The sequence below is a fragment of the Salvelinus alpinus genome, chromosome 21 (genome assembly GCF_045679555.1).
Source record: "Salvelinus alpinus chromosome 21, SLU_Salpinus.1, whole genome shotgun sequence".
NCBI classification, from domain to species: domain Eukaryota; kingdom Metazoa; phylum Chordata; class Actinopteri; order Salmoniformes; family Salmonidae; genus Salvelinus; species Salvelinus alpinus.
Genome location: NC_092106.1, coordinates 23951727 through 23969499, shown reverse-complemented (window position 1 = coordinate 23969499; position 17773 = coordinate 23951727).

Sequence of the window (17773 nt, the reverse complement as noted above, 5' to 3'; positions counted from 1 at the left end):
AACATTAGCTAGGCTGGGGGTTAGGGTTTAAAGTTAGGGTTAGGAGTTAGGTTAAAGGGTTAAAGTTAGTGTTAGTTGAAGAGTTAGCTAACATGCTAAGTAGTTGCAAAGTAGCTAAAAAGTAGTAAGTAGTTGCTAATTAGTTAAAATTGTCCGTGATGAGATTTGAACACACAACCCTTGGGTTGCTGGACGTTCGCGTTATATGCCTACCCATACACCCTGACCAACCACCCTCTTTAAGTAACCTTCTGTCTTATGTAACCATATCAAGCGTAACATATTATACTAATTTGGGTGTCTCGGATTTACATTTACTATGTTACGTCTAGTCTATGAGACCAGGTTGTAAAATAAGATACATTTTGCTATGAAGAACCACATTTATTGTTGCCATAATCTGGTCACATGTTTTCATTCTCTCATAAATACACCAGGTGGCAGTGTGTGACCAAACATCACTGATTGTCATTCAATCATTATATCACGTGTCACTACGAACACACCCCACATACAGCACAATTCCTCTGTAGTCTCAATCAACACCCAGTAAATCATCTGCCCTTGTGCGAATTGGCTTTAGGTCAGATAATATTATTAAGGGTTAATAAGTGATTATTACAGTGTTATTGTAGACCTATGGTTTATAGTGGGGATTAGTTTTATGATTTATATGACTTTACTCATAGGCTATATGCAAATCCATCAGATGATAGGCCTTGCTGACTTCCCCATTATTCTCAACAATCAATCTATGTCATTCATATTAGTGAAGGGCTACCATGGGCTTCAGTCAGGATAATTGCATCAATCTATATTCCCAAATTGACTTTGGAATAAATGCGTCTTGATCTTGTTTGATATCTAGGCCTATACTGGCATTTAGAAATGACACAGATATAGCCATGAACCCATTGCCCCATCTTGTAGAATGGTCATGTGCTGAGGTGATCATGCTGCTCTAGTCCACCTTAGAGCTGTTGCTAATATGGGTTGCTAGGCAATCGTCCACAGCGGGATTCCCCCTTATGGATCAGGACCTTTGTGGCATCTCCTTGGGAATCTGAAGGTTTTATGGCCTGGCAGGAGTTCAGACTGAATTGACGAAAGAAATATCCTAACTATGAACAGTTTGTTTTTCTCAGAGAATACTGGGGGCCTGGGGCCATTCCTATTAACATGCCCCGCACTCAGATTTAAATGTCTTAGTGAAAGAAAGAATATCCCTCTGATTGCGTGGAGGAGATAATGACTGTCCTTGAGATCTATAGTAGGTTGTGGGACTCCATTTCAGGATCTCAGCTGTTCAGTCACATCAAACTCAAATTAGTACGACAAGTCCTGATGTTATATAATTTAGTTTCATTAAAAGTTTCTGTTTGATAAATTATTTATGTAGGGGACTTAACAAGACTAGGCCTATTCTCCAGTGTTTTGTATGCTTGCTTTTCTCTTGTATCAATGAAGGCACAGTGGACATGCTTGAGTACAGGGGACAATTCATTGGAGACCATGGCCTGCACACTATTTGTTTCTTCTTCTTGCAGGAGTTTCATTAAGTATGCATTATGGAAGACTTCAGGAGGCAATCATGCGCTCTATTTCCTCTATTTTCTCCACATTAGCAAGAAAGAGCACGGCTGTGGACGACATAGAGTGCTGAATGTCTGGAATAAAACATATTTGCTATGTTATAGAAACACAACATTTTCCTTACCACAGGCTGTAAAATAAGATGGCAAGGGAGAAAGAATGTATTACAGATCAGAAAATCAGCCCCAGTGGGGTCCTCAAGTTCCTCATAGAGGCTAATGAATTTATTATTATGCCTCTGTTTGCCAATTTTTTATGAACGTAATTCTTAACATATAACTATTTTAGATACAGTATGTACCTTGCAAAGGGAATTCAAGAGTGGCTTCTTTAAACAAAAAGAAAACCGCTTTTTTTAAAAAGAGCTAATAGCATTGTTGCTTTTCCCCACCCTGGCCTGCCCTATATCTGTCAGGTGACTGAGTGGCCTGTCATGGTTGTTGTCTTTGTTAAATCAGAGGTCTATTCCAGATGAACAGCCCATGGATCAATGATCCCTCTGCACAGTCCAGCTTTCTTGACATTACAGTACATAGATCTCCCATTTATCACCTGGATTCCATTTCCTGAGTTTGAAATACGATCACTGGAATGAAACTGCCATTTTGGCAAGGTTGACAGGACAAGGTGATGAGAAGATAAGACAGTAAAGCATCCTCATGATACTCTATAGCAGTGTTTCTCAACCCTGGTCCTCGAGTACCCCCAAAAGTACACGTTTGTATTGTAGCCCTGGACAAGCACACCTGATTCAGTTTGTCAACTAATCACCAAGCCCTCAATGAGCTGAATGAGGTGTGTTTGTCCAGGGCTACAATGAAAATGTCCACTGTTGGAGAACTGGAGGACCATGGGAAACACTGCTTGAAATGTTAGGACTCTGGTTGAAATGTTTGACTATAGAATTATTCCTTTGTCCAGACATAAGCTCTACAACACTACCATACTGCAGCAACCCTCAAAATGATATACTTCCCAGCTATAGAATATATTTCTGCATGCTGAAAAATATCTCATTAAAGTCAATATTGTTGAATATATATATATTAGAACTGGAAGACTGAGTTCAATCATAAGGAGGACAAATTCTTGCATTTATTCAAATATCAGTGAAACTGAATCCAGGTGAGAGACTATGCAATTTGACTGCATATGAAAACCTGACTCAATGAGTTACTGATGAAATGTAATTTCAAATGACAAAAGTCCTCACCTTTTCATATATCCTTTGTGGAAGCAGGGTTGCCTGGGAGTCTAGTGAGGGAGTGAGGCCTTACGCAGGCTAGAGAAAGGAGTAGTCAGGGAACCAAGGCAACACACAGATATACAACTGTCCGTCTCTCACCTCTTGGACTTCTAGAGCTGAGGTACAGTACAGCTGTCAGACAGATGGAGTGATTTGTGGCCCCTGAGTGATGATAGGGGTATTTCTTCAGTTATCTACAGTTACCAAAGGGAACTGGTAACTGTAGGTGGGACGCATTCCCTCTGGTCCTTAACTCTTGTTCAGCAGCCAATGTCTTGCGGACTCAATGAATACTTAATAGAACACATTTCTATTGCATACAGGACCGGTCTTAACAGTAGCTTTTTGTATGTATTCAGGAATCAATCTTGTGTGCGCTATAAAGCTTGATGGACAGCTACAGTATAACACTAGAGAGCAGTGTGCCCTGCAAAGATTTATTGAAATGAATTGATGACAACCATATCAAATCTCAGGATCAAGCCCATTTGATCATGGCAATATTACAGCTCCATTTCATAACTTTGACCCCATTAAATGAATGTATAATACCCCTGAGTCAGACGGTGGTGTGGCATAAAGGAGCCTTCAGGAACGACCCTTAATTCCAAAGAGAACTTCCATTTCCCCTCCAGCCAATCTCCATACAGTATTTAATTCCAGGTGAATATGTGAGACCTTTTTATAGCTCAGTAATTATGTGACCTGGATCCCCTGAACCTTCTCTTATTTATGAGGCTCATATGTCTTCTCCTACATGAAAAGGCTTTTGTTTTGTATTTGGCTAACAAAGGTAATATATATATTTGTATTTGTGTTTTCTTTTATGACATCCTACATATGAGGGATATTTCAGCTTGAATAGTACATGTATAGACTATTGTAGTTCCCAGGGGAAATGGTGGCTCAAAATGAATTGTTAGGGAAGTTTTCAAAGGAAAGGCTGACCTTGCAGTATCCTCATTTAAAGGCTTTGAAATTCCTTTCAATTACTTTAAACCAGGCTTCCAGACTCTCATACGTAATCACCTAAAACTTAATTTACTGTGACAGTCTCCTCCTCTCTATATCTATATGAATATAATTTGCTGTAATCATTTAACTAAATACTGTATTTATTTATGCTCGATCTCATGTAGTGCTGACAAGGCTGCATGTGCCCTTTGAGTATTGATATCTCCGGTAACATAGTAGCTGAAAAGGACATTCATTCCACTGCTCCGTATGCTAATGGTCAGCATCCTGGCAAAGTCTGTGCTTGAAATTTTAAGAAAGTCATTATGGCAGATGCAAAATGGCTCTTAACATTTGCATCTTATCCATCTCTTTCCTCCGACAATAGATCCTTTTGGTTCAAGAGTTAACATAACACTTACACATGAAGATACAAGTATTTTCTAGTAGGCACATTGAAATGGCAGCTTGAAAGCATGAACCATTGTTGTTGCAGCCATTTACTGTACTGTAATGTATAGATAGAGGAAGCTAATCAATATGCTTTGCTGTGATTATTTTTAAACTGAATTACATTACCACACCCTGCCATCTGTTGAATCACCTCAGTACTGCTTCACTTCCCTTCTCAGGTTATGGGTGGGAGGGTGGGTGGTATTAATGTCAAATTACACAATTTATGAAACTAATGGAATGTTAACCTGCTTGTGTCACGACTTCCGCCGAAGTTGGTCCCTCTCCTTGTTCGGGCGGTGTTCGGCGGTCGACGTCACCGACCTTCTAGCCATCACTGATCCATTTTTCATTTTCCATTGGTTTTGTCTTGTCTTCCTTCACACCTGGTTCCAATCCCATCAATTACATGTTGTGCATTTAACCCTCTGTTTCCCCTCATGTCCTTGTCGGAGATTGTTTTGTTTGTATGTGATGTGCTATTTAGTGTTGGTGTGCGACGGGTTTTGTACCCACTTTGTTATTTTGTACATTTTGGTTGTTTTGGAGTTTGGTCAGCATTTATTAAATAACTCTGTTTATACCAAGTTCGTTCTCCTGCACCTGACTTCCCTGCCACCAACACGCACCCCTTACAGAATCTTCGACCACCTATGGAGTCAGCAGGGGAAGGTACCCCGGCCATGGAGGTGGAGGAGCGCGTCCAAGAGCATGCGGTAATGCTTTACCATCTGGGCGCCGCCATGGATCACGTTGTCCAGACAATGGACCGCTGGGAGAGACGGGGAGTTCTTCCAGCGCCTCCCCCAGCGCAACCGGGTCTATCCTGAGCGCCCCTTTCCCGCCTGAACCCAGTGGGATCCGTCTCTCCATGCCACAGGAGTACGACGGGAGTGCTGCCAACTGCCAGGGTTTCCTCCTCCAACTAAACCTCTACCTGGCCACGGCCCACCCAGCTCCATCGGACCGTGAGAGGGTGTCCGCCCTCGTCTTGTGCCTCACCGGGAAAGCCCTGGAGTGGGCCAACGCCGAGTGGAGAGAGGGAGATGCGGCGTTGGACTATTTTGAGTAGTTCACCCACCGTTTCCGGGCAGTCTTCGACCACCCACCCGAGGGCAGAGCGGTGGGTGAGCGCCTCTATCATCTGAGGCAGGAGACGAGGAGCGCCCAGGAGTTTGCCCTGGAGTTTAGGACCCTGGCTGCCGGCGCGGGATGGAACAACAGGGCCCTGATCGACCACTACCGCTGCAGTCTGCGTGAGGATGTCCGTCGGGAGCTGGCCTGCAGAGACACCACCCTCACATTCGACCAGCTGGTGGACCTGTCCATCTGGCTGGACAACCTGCTGGCTACTCGCGGACGTCCAGATCGGGGTCTGGTGGTTCCATCCTCCCGCACCCCCTCTCTGATACCCATGGAGCTGGGAGGGGCGGTGCGCAGGGAGACCGGAGGGGGTTTCCGCTCGTTCACCATCTGTGGCCGCAGAGGTCACACTGCTGGTCGGTGCCGGGTTGGTTCCTCTGAGAATCGAGGCAGCAGGCAGGGCGCTCTGGCGTCACCCCAGGTGAGCTGGCACCATTCTCACCCAGAGTCCTCTGTTGCACATATGTTTGTGTCTGTCACTTTTCCTGAGTTTTTCCCGCATTCCCAGCATAAGGCGCTCACAGATTCAGGCGCGGCTGGGAATTTCATTGATAGAGTGTTAGCTCAGTTTAGGGACCCCCATTGTTCCCGTGGATGTGCCCTTCCCCGTTCACGCCATAGATAGTCGACCATTAGGGTCAGGGTTAATTAGGGAGGTCACCGATCCTTTGGGCATGGTGATGCAGGGGAGTCACACGGAGAAAATGTGTCTTTTCCTTATTGACTCTCCTGCGTTTCCCGTGGTGCTGGGCCTACCCTGGTTAGCTTGTCATAACCCCACTGTTTCTTGGCCACAGAGGACTCTCAAGGGGTGGTCGCGAGAGTGCTCAGGTAGGTGTTTTGGGGTTTCCGTTGGTGCTACTATGGTCTCCACCGTGCGCATTCCCCCTGAATATGCCGATTTGGCTCTCGCCTTCTCTAAAAAGAAGGCGACTCAATTACCACCCCATCGACGGGGCGATTGTGCGATATATTTCCTGGTAGACGCTGCACTTCCCAGGAGTCACGTGTATTCCCTCTCACAGGCGGAGACGGAGGATATGGAAACATATGTCTCGAATCCCTGCGTCAGGGGTACATTCGGTCCTACTCTTCACCCGTCTCCTCGAGTTTCTTTATTGTGAAGAAGAATGAGGGAGGTCTGCGTCCGTGTATTGACTACCGGGGTCTAAATCAGATCACGGTAAGGTATAGTTACCCGCTACCTCTCATAGCCACAGCGATAGAGTCAATGCACGGGGCGCGCTTCTTCACCAAACTAGATCTCAGGAGCACTTACAATCTGGTGCGTATCCGAGAGGGAGACGAGTGGAAGACGGCTTTCAGTACCACCTCTGGGCACTATGAGTACCTCGTCATGCCGTATGGGTTGATGAATGCGCCATCAGTCTTCCAAGCTTTTGTAGACAAGATTTTCAGGGACCTGCACAGGCAGGGTGTAGTGGTGTATATTGATGACATTTTGATATGCTCCGCTACGCGCGCCGAGCATGTGTCCCTGGTGCGCAAAGTGCTTGGTCGCCTGTTGGAGCATGACCTGTACGTCAAGGCTGAGAAATGTCTGTTCTTCCAACAGTCCGTCTCTTTCCTAGGGTATCGCATTTCCACGTCAGGGGTGGAGATGGAGAGTGACTGCATTGCAGCCTTGCGTAATTGGCCGACTCCCACCACGGTAAAGGAAGTGCATTGATTCTTAGGGTTTGCCAACTACTACCGGAGGTTTATTCAGGGTTTTGGTCAGGTAGCGGCTCCCATTACTTCACTGCTGAAGGGGGGCCCGGTGCGCTTGCAGTGGACAACTGAGGCGGACAGGGCTTTCAGTCACCTGAGAGCTTTGTTTACCTCGGCTCCCGTGCTGGCCCATCCAGAGCCCTCTTTGGCATTCATAGTGGAGGTGGACGCGTCTGAGGCTGGGATAGCAGCTGTGCTCTCTCAGTGCTCGGGTACGCCACCGAAGCTCCGCCCTTGTGCCTTCTTCTCGAAGAAGCTCAGCCCGGCGGAGCGAAACTATGATGTGGGGGACCGGGAGTTGTTGGCTGTCGTCAAGGCCCTGAAGGTGTGGAGACATTGGCTTGAGGGGGCTAGACACCCTTTTCTCATCTGGACTGACCGCCACAATCTGGAGTACATCCGGGCGGCGAGGAGACTGAACCCTCGCCAGGCAAGGTGGGCCATGTTTTTCACCCGTTTTGTGTTTACCCTTTCTTACAGACCAGGCTCCCAGAACGTTAAGGCAGACGCATTGTCCCGGCTGTATGACACAGAGGAGCGGCCCATGGATCCCACTCCCATACTCCCCGCCTCTTGTTTAGTGGCGCCGGTAGTGTGGGAGCTGGACGCAGACATTGAGCGGGCGTCACATGCAGAGGCCGCTCCCCCTCAGTGTCCAGCTGGGCGTCTGTACGTTCCGTCTGCTGTCCGCGACCGGCTGATCTATTGGGCCCACACGTCACCCTCCTCTGGTCATCCTGGGATCGGTCGGACGGTGCGCTGTCTTAGTGGGAAGTACTGGTGGCCCACTTTAGCTAAGGACGTGAGGGTTTATGTTTCCTCCTGCTCGGTGTGCGCCCAGTGCAAGGCTCCTAGACACCTGCCCAGAGGTAAGTTACAACCCTTACCCGTTCCACAACGGCCGTGGTCGCACCTGCCGGTGGATTTCCTAACCAATCTTCCACATTCACAGGGTAACACTACGATCCTGGTCGTTGTGGATCGTTTTTCTAAGTTCTGTCGTCTCCTCCCTTTGCCCGGTCTCCCTACGGCCCTACAAACTGCGGAGGCCTTGTTTACACACGTCTTCTGGCACTACGTGGTGCCTGAGGATATAGTGTCTGATCGGGGTCCCCAGTTCACGTCAAGGGTCTGGAAGGCATTCATGGAACGTCTGGGGGTCTCGGTCAGCCTTACTTCAGGTTTTCACCCCAAGAGTAACGGGCAGGTGGAGAGAGTTAAACAGGATGTGGGTAGGTTTCTGAGGTCTTATTGCCAGGACCGGCTGGGGGAGTGGGCGGCGTTCGTGCCCTGGGCAGAGATGGCCCAGAACTCGCTCCGCCACTCCTCCACTAACCTTTCTCCCTTCCAGTGTGTATTGGGGTATCAGCCGGTTCTGTCTCCTTGGCATCAGAGTCAGACCGAGGCTCCTGCGGGGGACGACTGGTTCCGGCGCGCGGAAGAAACATGGGACGCCGCCCATGTCCACCTTCAGTGCGCCGTACTGCGCCAGAAAGTTGGCGCAGACCGTCACCGCAGTGAGGCCCCGGTGTTTGCACCGGGGGACCTGGTCTGGCTCTCGACCCGAAACCTGCCCCTCCGCCTGCCCTGTCGGAAGCTGGGTCCGCGGTTTGGGGGGCCATTTATAGTCCTGAGGAGAGTGAACGAGGTATGTTACAGGTTACAGCATCCCCCCGATTACTGCATTAAACCCTCGTTCCATGTGTCTCTCCTCAGGCCGGTGGTGGCTGGCCCACTCCAGGAGTCTGAGGTGCGGGAGGTTCCTCCACCCCCTCTGGACATCGAGGGGGCCCCGGCGTACTCCGTTTGTTCCATACTGGATTTGAGACGTCGGGCGAGGGGCCTTCAGTACCTCGTGGACTGGGAGGGGTATGGTCCGGAGGAGAGATGCTGGGTTCCGGTGGAGGACGTGTTGGTTCCTTCCATGCTGCGAGATTTCCACTGTCTCCATCCGGATCGCCCTGCGCCTCGCCCTCTGGGTCGTTCCCGAGGTCGGTGCCGAAACGCAGCTGGAGCCGCATGTCAGGGGGGGGGGGGGGGGGGTCGGTCCCTCTCCTTGTTTTCGGGCGGTGTTCGGCGGTCGACGTCACCGATCTTCTAGCCATCACTGATCCATTTTTCATTTTCCATTGGATTTGTCTTGTCTTTCTTCACACCTGGTTCCAATCCTATCAATTACATGTTGTGCATTTAACCCTCTGTTTCCCCTCATGTCCTTGTCGGAGATTGTTTTGTTTGTATGTGATGTGCTATTTAGTGTTGGTGTGCGACAGGTTTTGTACCCACTTTGTTATTTTGTACATTTTGGTTGTTTTGGAGTTTGGACAGCATTTATTAAATAACTCTGTTTATACCAAGTTCGTTATCCTGCGCCTGACTTCCCTGCCACCAACACGCACCCCTTACAGCCTGACTTTCTTTTTGCCATTCCATCTGTCACCGCCTAAAACGAACACATCTTGTGAAGCTGATTTCCTCACAGAATGATTAATGTAATGAGTGGTTCGAGCCCTGAATGCTGATTGTGTCAGGTTGTGCGCTACTGGTGTAGAAGTCAGGTGCAGGAGAGCAGAGAATTGTGATCAGGCGCACACTTTATTTGGCAGAAGCAAACAACAGACGGACGCAGCTGCGTCAAACAAACCTCCAGCCATAGGCAAAAGTGAAAAGCGCAACAAAGATGCAAAATGTTTAACAATAAACATACTACGGGTTAAACATGGTACCCGGAGGAAAACCAGCCTGGCGCGTCACACAAAACACGTAACAAAAACAATTCCACACAAAGTGGCTCTAATTACGTTGTTAACCAGCTTATAATAGCAATAAGGCACCTTGGGGGTTTGTGGTATATTGCTAATATACCAAGGTGTAGGGCTGTATCCAGGCACTCTGCGTTGCGTCGAGCGTAAGAACAGCCCTTAGCCGTGGTATATTGGCCATATACCACACCCCCCCGGGGCTTATTGCTTAATTATAACTCCAGTAGCATGGTTATAAGACAGAGTTAGAATACCACAATGAACCTACTTATCCCCACACAAAACGCTACCACAATTGTGTTGCACACGAGTCAAAGACGTGCAGATAGATATCATGTCCAAATGTTGTGATGAGAGTTATCCCAATGAGGCAAATACTGGTTTAATCAACATTGTTTCCACGTCCTTTCAATGAAATTACGTTGAACCAACATGGAATAGACGTTGAATTGACATCTGTGCCCAGTGGGATCTCTGTCAGGTATAGAGGCTCCATTTAGATCAGTGTGTTCACAGCACCGAGGCTCACATAAGACAGGCTGCTATCACATCCTCTCCTACCCTCAGCCCTCAGCAGCTCTGTTTAAGCAGACGGTGACCAAATAGACCTGCTCTTTGTGCAGCTGCTGGTGTGAGACAAGACATTTAGAGACTGTGTTAGCTCAGTGACTGTGGCCGATATTAGAGAGGGGGAGCAGAGCTGCCCAGGATAGGATGGTAGCATTGCCAAGATCCAAGCACCCAACCTAGTTAGAGTTCAGATATGAATACTGTAGTGGATTTGAGCACAACTCAAGGTTTAATGCAGGATATACATTACAGAAAGGATATTTTGAGACTATTGCTTTTGAAATGAGAGCGCATTCTCGATTCTGATTGATATAGAGTTTAGTTCCTCCATATGACTTTTTCCCTAATTTTCCAAACCTAAGTAAATAGTCGCCACCGTAGAGACGTTCTATTTCAGTCTGTGGTCACTAGTATAAAGGACATGCGGAAGCTTACCTACCTATGAACAGCCCTATTGATGGACGCATGATAGGAATCAGCATTACACCTGCATGAGACCTGGAAACCATGGCAACCATACGTGCTACTTCAAGCTGCTAAATTGGGTTCAACAAGGTGTGTTAAAAACGTGCGTAACGTCAACCTTGATGACTAAATACAGTACTGTAGGTATACACAGATGGTGTGAAAATGTACAATCCAACCAAGAGGAGAGCACTTTAATCATACTGTACATCATTAAAGGCAGTGTGTTACAGCACCGCATGGCCTTAAGATCTACTCCAGCAGGATTTTATTGAGATAATCATTTGGATGCTTGCTGAGGAGACATTAGATTGCATCTTGAACTAAATTACATGGGGAGCACTGTTGTACTGTGTTTAACTGGATGTGTCGATACAGATGCCAGCTGCTGCAGAGAGAGACTTTCACACAGTGACAGTGAAGCAGGGAATGAGACATTATAAGGTAGCTTCTACCACTACACAGGGAAAGAAAAAAAAGGGAACTAACACTCGCACTTGTCTTGGGCTACTAGCACTGACTTTTCTGATAACTACTTTGAGGAAAAATGTGCTTACTACGACTGTGATATGTGGTTGTCTCACCTAGCTATCTTAACATGAATGCACTAACTTGTAAGTCATTCTGGATAAGAGCGTCTGCTAAATGACGCTAAATGATCAAATGTAAATGTAAGATGGCCACTTCTGGGCTCCCATCCCCCCACTCAATGCATTGATTAGCAGACTCCAAAGAGGACTGCTGAAATAGGTCATTGTAATGAATATCATTCAATTACCTTCATATCCATATGAAAATGGGGGAGAGGAAAGGTTCAATTTGTGGCTTAGTGCTCTTCTTTTGGACTGCTGTATCATGTTGGGCCAGCCAGTCAAATAAATCCATCCCCCCTTCACCAGCTTGTCATTCAGGTCTGCTTCCTGCGGAAAATTCTAGACCTCTACATTTGTAGAACTCTGAAAATAACAGAAGACATTAATGTTTTTAAATTAAGTTGATTGAAAATGCAACAATGATATCTATGAAATATGATGGTGTGTGAATATAAAAATATATATTTTCATTATTTGAAACAAATCCTCATAGGAGGCAGTCAAGCATTAGTCACTGGTTAGCAGACCATGAGATTGAAAATATATGAACTGATGGAACAACGGGGAGTAGTACTTGCATCTTTTCAGGGATTCTTTGGCTTTTCATGTTTTAGACACACATTATCCTTCTTGACACACACACACATGCACAGATAGAGAGAAAGAGATGTGAGAGGGAGAGTCAGATGGGGAGAGAGAGCAAGAAAGAGGGACAGAGAAAGAGGGAGAGGGAAGAGAGATGCATCAATTTCCCCTTGCTTATCTAAGATTTGGAGGTGCAGCACTTGTTTCAAGCCAAGCAGGCGGGCAGAATAGCACATGAGAATAATATACAAATGATTCTCATTCAAATGTCCCATTATAGCTGATGGAGACAGACTTGGCAGGGTAATGATAAGAAGATTGTTTAGCAATTTATTTCTGCCTGCCGTTCCTGAGTCATCAGTCTCAGAAGAGGATCTGGTCATGGGAATTGAGGAAGGCCCTGTAGGTTTCTCTCTCTCTCTCTCTCTCTCTCTCTCTCTCTCTCTCTCTCTCTCTCTCTCTCTCTCTCTCTCTCTCTCTCTCTCTCTCACTCGCTCTGAATTTGGAGAATTCAGCTGTATTTCTGTTAGTGAGGCATTTTTAGTCCCTCCATCATCACCACTACCACCACCACCATGGCTGACTGACATGATGACATCACAGTCTCCATCAGCTCCTCAGCTCTGATTGACACTCTCTAGAACAGTCATTCTTATTGACAAGTAGGAATGTACAATGCTGATGAGACCAACTTGCTTTAGGATATAGTGTATTATTTAATTCTGAAATTTGTTTACAAACATCCCTGAGCAAATGATGATTAGCACTGAGGTGGCTATTATAGTCAGTGTTCCTGGAATCACGGCATCAGCTATTACATTGAACAAATATGACCTCCTCTATGCTGCTAGTGTAGGTGAATTCACCTACAGTACTGTTTTAGCCAATGCAGGCCGGCCGGTGCATCATAATATCTGTGTTTCCTCTGGGTTCTACACTCTAATCTGATGAGTCACAGTCACATCTGTGTTGGTCTGTAATTACATTTCGAGATAACTTTGGCGCACTACACCCACACCTTCCTTTTTCAAGTTAATTTGGTGTTAGTGGGAGAAAGAGGGAGAAGAGAAGATGCTGAGAGGGAATAAGAAGGATGTGTGGCGAGAGGGAAAGAGAGAGGAAAAAGTGATGAAGTAAGAGGGGGATCAAAATCATTGAGTTCCTAAGGTTCACTGGTTTAGGTGATTATTATAGACCTACATTACTCCTCCATGCAGTCTCCATCACTCCCCTCCAGCCTCTAGATAACCCTTCCTATTGAATGTGTCCCATTAGAGTATTGTCCCTCAGAAGGAGAACAAACCAGAGCGCTGGGAATCACTCATTCAGACTAAAGTGGTGACAGCTGACAGCGTCCTGCAGAGACTCGGTCTATATCCCAAATGGCACCCTATTCCCTACATAGTGCACCACCAGGGCCCTGAATCAAATATTTTTTTTTTTATGTAAATGGCATGTTATAGAGGAGTCCAGACACTTTTTTTGGCAATTTCACAATACTTTTCAGTGTGTGAGCATGCGTGTTTGGAGCGAGAAAGCACACACATCCTTCACATGGAAAATCGCTGAAGTCCAACAAAATTGAATATTAATTGCGGATAAAGTTCCTGAATGACACAATTTCATGTGTACAAGATCAAAAGAACTGCATCACTATACTGAGAATTTTGCAATTTCAAAAATGACGTATTTGGGTGTTTTTGTAGCCTTTGTTATCTGTGTCTTGGCACTGCAGAACGAGCCTGAGGAAGTCTATCACTGGTGGGTTAAGTTTCGCCCAAAAAGTGTATGGACTCTTCTATAACATACTATTTACATTTACAAAAATAGAGATTTGACAAATAAAAGCTAATTTGTACTTTAAGATCTTGGGGAGGTAGAGAGGACAGAGTCAGCTATATTTGGGAGAGAGTTGACAATGTTCTACGTGGTAGACATTGGGCTTGTCTGAAATTGTTTGATTTCTTACACTATATGTCCAAATAAAATAAAATGTTATTTGTCACATACGCCGAATAAGTCTGGTGTAGACTTAACCGTGAAATGCTTACTTATGAGCCCTTTCCCAACAATGCAGATCAAAAATGAGTTCAAAAATAAGAAAAACATTGTTAAAAATGTCTACGGAAATAACAGTAATGGGGCTATATACAAGGAGTACCAGTACCGAGTCAATGTGCAGGGGTACGAGTTAGTTGAGGTAATTGAGGTCAAATGTAAATGCAGGTAGGGATAAAAGTGACTAGGCAATCACAATAGATAATAATCAGAGTAGCAGCAGCGTATGTGAAGAGTGTGAAGGGAGTGTGAAAGTGTGAGTGTGTGTGGCGTCAATATACATGTGTGCATGTTGGAGTGTCAGTGTAGTATGTGTGAGTGTCTGGGTAGAGTCCAGTGTGTGTGCATAGAGCCGGTACAAGAGAGTCAGTGCAAATAAAAAGGGGGTCAATGCAAATAGTCAGGGTAGCCATTTGATTAACTGTTCAGCAGTCTTATGGCTCGAGGGTAGAAGCTGTTCAGGAGCCTTTTGGTTGCAGACTTGGTACTCCGGTACCGCTTGCCTTGTGGTGGCGGAGAGAACAGTCTATGACTTGGGTGGCTGGAGTCTGACCATTTGTATGGCCTTCCTCTGATATCGCCTGATATAGTTGAAAATTGCACCCTTGGCTTTGACGCAGGAGGGCAGCCATGTATGTGCTCTATTCATTTGAGAATTGGTATTCATTTGAGTATTCCAATGCTTTATATTGTGTGGGGATTAGGCTGTAACTTGCTTAAATATGTAGCAACCAACTACTGTACTGTAGCTGATGCACAGCTGCCATTTTGAGCTTGTGTGCTTGCTACACATTGGTAATTGCAGTGGTGAGATGTCATTCACCAGTTTAAAACTGATTAAGCAACCAAGATTATAGCTACATTGGAAATTACTGTAAGTCACTATACAGATTGAATTACTTTTCCAGTCTCACAATTTAAAACCCATGCATATGAAAGACACAATGACTGAGTTTTCACTGCAATTTTACTGCCCTTAAACTGTGTACATGAAAGCAAGCTTAGCATGGATATAACTACACACGACTCCAAACACCATATTTAGGCCATAGAGCACATACACACTGTGACAAACCGTACACACTGTGACAAACCTTCTGCCTTAAACATATTGGCTGTGCCATGTTGTGGCTTCCAGGAAGGAGTCTTTTCCTGGCACCTATTGGCTGTCCAACTGCATCAAAGCCAAGGGCGCAATTTTCAACTTCAAACATAACAGAGACACATTGAAGATTGAGAACAGAAAAGTGCAAAACATGCATGTAAAGAGAAAGTAAACTCAAGTCTGGTAGCCGGATAAGTTTATGCTTTAGCCAAGTACTTGGTCATGTACAGTAAGTCATGACAGTGAACACACATCAGAGGAGTTGGCTGGTTCAAGTTCAAACAGATGGATACCAGGTCAAGAAAACATAGGATTACTAGGAGCAGAGTACCCATTCACAAAAGTATTCCATGCTACTGTAAAGGAGATTACCTCAAGTTTGATACAACAACCAGATATTATGAGCTCAGATCTTTTTGCCTTATTGGGCATAGATTGGATTATTAACAGATAGGTGTCCCTCCCTTGGCCCCATATGTAGGGCCTATACAAACCCATCCCTGCAGTTTGGAGAACTCTCCCGCCATGCACATCCCCACTCAGGTCAAGAGATGTATGGGAAATGTGACTGTAAGCAATTGGGAGAGGTTGTTTAATTCCCAACAAAAGCTGCCCTTGTAGGAATCACGTGTGGCTGGGGGAGGATTAGCATGCATTGGTGCCCTTGTGGGTTGGCACTTTCACTATGACAGATGAAATGTAGATGCAGAAAACCAGAACATGTAATCTCTGCATGGCTACTAGCATGGCAAACCCACAGTCTAATATGTATGCCACTAACCACACTAGCCTATGTTAGACTTTTGATAAACATCTATGAACACCCATGTTAAAGTTGGTGGATTGTAGGACAACAAATGGTATGATCTTAACACAAATGTGTACGCAAATGTGTACGCTTTCGAGCCATCGGCATACAGTAGGCTTTCCATAGATTAACTGTGTTTTAAGAACTACATAGTTAATGACAATATCTTTACATGAAAATAATGGCACTTAAAATGACATCACATTAGCCTAGGTAATAACATGGTAATACTATGGTAACAAGTTATAGTAAAATTGTCAACAACCTATTACAGTAATGATGCTCTAAATAAGAGATGCATAAAAGGAATTATATCAACTTTCATCCTAATCTAAAAGAAATCATCACACTGCTGCTCTGTCTGTCTGTCTGTCTGTCTGTCTGTCTGTCTGTCTGTCTGTCTGTCTGTCTGTCTGTCTGTCTGTCTGTCTGTCTGTCTGTCTGTCTGTCTGTCTGTCTGTCTGTCTGTCTGTCTGTCTGTCTGTCTGTCTGTCTGTCTCTCTGTCTCCTACTGCCTCATAAAGCTGGGCTAATACCATTATGCTATGTTGGTGTCACCGTGGAAACAGACCCTGTACAGTACTTATCAGGATTTATAATCCCAGAGGGTCATGAGATGTTCTGGTCAGTAAAAGGCGATGTGTCAGCACTCTTGCAACTTCAGGCAGACAGGCAGGCAGACAGGCAGGCAGGCAGGCAGGCAGGCAGGCAGGCAGGCAGGCAGGCAGGCAGGCAGGCAGGCAGGCAGGTAGGTAGGTAGGTAGGTAGGTAGGTAGGTAGGTAGGTAGGTAGGTAGGTAGGTAGGTAGGTAGGTAGGTAGGTAGGGAGGGAGGGAGGGAGGGAGGGAGGGAGGGAGGGAGGCAGGCAGGCAGGCAGGCAGGCAGGCAGGCAGGCAGGCAGGCAGGCAGGCAGGCAGGCAGGCAGGCAGGCAGGCAGGCAGGCAGGCAGGGAGGGAGGGAGGCAGAGAGGCAGAGAGAGCGAGAGAGAGATACATAGAGAGAGATGACCTTGTGCTCAGTTTGCCATGCAGCAGTCAGAGAAAGAGAGGGAGCAGTATTGCACCTCACCTATGACAGTAATTGGGTCAATGTGGGAGACAGAGGACAACTCTACCCTCCCAATGGCTTTGTCATCCAGGACCAGTTCAATGGACATATCAATTTAAAGTAAAAAACATACTTTCCTGCTTGTTTTGCGCTGAAGAAAAATATAAATGCAACATGTAAAGTGTTGGTCCCATGTTTCATGAGCTGAAATAAAAGATCCCAGAAATTTTCCATAGGCACAAGAAGCTTATTTCTCTTAGAATTTGTTCACATCTTGTCACGCCCTGATGTGTTTCACCTGTCTTTGTGCTTCTCCACCTCCCTCCAGGTGTCGCCCATCTTCCTGACTTATCTCCTGGGTATTTATACCTGTGTTTTCTGTCTGTCTGTGCCAGTTCGTCTTGTTTGTTCAAGTCAACCAGCATTTCTCAGCTCTTGTTTTTCCCCAGTCTCTCTTTTTCTCGTCCTCCTGGTTTTGACCCTTGCCTGTCCTGACTCTGAGCCCGATTGCCTGACCACTCTGCCTGCCGTCCTGTACCTTTGCCTCTACTCTGGATTACCGACCTCTGCCTGACCTGACCCTGGGCCTGCCTGCCTGCCTGCCTGCCTGCCGTGCTGTACCTTGGCCCCACTACTCTGGATTATCGACCCCTGCCTGCCT